Source organism: Tiliqua scincoides, chromosome 4 (assembly GCF_035046505.1).
Source record: "Tiliqua scincoides isolate rTilSci1 chromosome 4, rTilSci1.hap2, whole genome shotgun sequence".
Taxonomy (NCBI): Eukaryota; Metazoa; Chordata; class Lepidosauria; order Squamata; family Scincidae; genus Tiliqua; species Tiliqua scincoides.
In genome coordinates, this window is record NC_089824.1 from 176,256,812 (window position 1) to 176,258,452 (window position 1,641).

Below are 1,641 nucleotides of genomic sequence, written 5' to 3' on the forward strand. Positions count from 1 at the left end.
CTTTATTGCAGCCCCTTCAGCAGCTAAACCCCAAAACATCGCCATCTAAATAATGTATCTTTTAAATTGTTATTAAAATTATGTGTTTGGGAGCATGACCAGACTGAAAAGCAAGTTATATAATCAATCAATGTAACAAGCTTTTGGTGGTTGGCAACCTTCAGTCTTGAAAGACTATGGTAGAAGCCTACAGCACCCGGTATTCCCAGGCGGTCTCCCATCCAAGTACTAACCAGGCCTGACCCTGCTTAGCTTCCAAGATCAGACAAGATCCGGCATGTGCAGGGTAACAGTTTTGGGGGAGAGGTTTAATGTCTAGATATTCCTGGTTAGCAGCTCCATGGCCACTTTAAGAAAAGGGTCACAGCCAAAAGGGTCATGCCAGTGCTCTGGCTCCTTTTTTCCTACATGCTGACCTACTGTAAAGTTCTGTCACCAAAGATGTCATTATTTATACCCCTTTTTGCCCTGGGTTGGCAACTAGGAGTCCAGATGATGCCCTTCAGAGGACCAGAGCACTCTCAGAAGTCTCTAGTTCTGACTCCTGGATTCAGCCTAGATTCAGTGGGTACTTCTGCATTACTAGCACCTACCAAGGCCAATTGTCACAATGAAAAGGGAGGTTTTAATTAAATGGCTTCTCCTTTAGGGAGCTGCCAAACTGCATCTGTTGAACCAGTGTCTTTCTGGCTATGGACTTAATAGAGACCGACAGAGTCTGCAGTTCCAGGTAATTCCACTGTCAGTTTCCACAACCTATCATATCTAGTTAAACAAAAGCAAGGAGAAAGACAATGAGGAAGCAAAGTCGGATGGAACTAGAACTGCCAGAGCCCATTCACTGAACTAGCTGCACTCCAGCATCTGGTACCCCTGCCTAGAGCTTGTCTACAACCTCAGTCAGCTTCACTGAAGGTCACTATCACGGGGCCAAGAACAAGGGCAGATTAGCCTGCATGGCGGCTCCTGAAAAAGGAACACTTCATGGAATGATGAATGGTTCAATCAGATGGGGTAAGCACCTTGCCACTCTACCTTATCACAGCAATAATAATAATAATAATAATAATAATAATAATAATAATAATAATAATACAGGTAATAATACAGGTAATAATAATAATACAGGGATACAGCAACTGTTATCCTGCACATGCCTGATCTTGTCTGATCTTGGAAGCTAAGCAGGGTCAGGCCTGGTTAGTACTTGGATGGGAGACCGCCTGGGAATACCAGGTGCTGTAGGCTTATACCATAGTCTTTCGAGACTGAAGGTTGCCAACCAATAATACAGGTATTTCTATACTGCCTTTCTTGGTCCTCAGATTTCTCTTTGGACTTTATTCAAGGCGGTTTACATAGGCAGGCTAATTAAATCCCCGTAAGGATTTTTACAATTTGAAAGAAGGTTCTATCTTTCAAGAACCACAACATTCAGATGTTTCTTTCTGATCTGGTTTCACATTCTGGCCTCCATCCTCCCACGCTCAGAGCAGATGGAATAACTTGGCTCAGCTTGTCAGCTGCTTCAAGGTCACACGGTGCTGGTGGCCTTGAACTGGCGACCTGCGGATGTTATCTTCAGGCAAATGGAGGCTCTACCCTCTAGACCAGACCTCCTGCCCTCCAAATATCATCCTG

General features: G+C 44.2%; 1 pseudogene; it reads left to right on the forward strand.

Moving 5' to 3' along the window:
• Positions 1-1,128: 1,128 nt before the first annotated feature.
• Positions 1,129-1,248, forward strand: LOC136649890 (5S ribosomal RNA; annotated as a pseudogene).
• Positions 1,249-1,641: the final 393 nt, after the last annotated feature.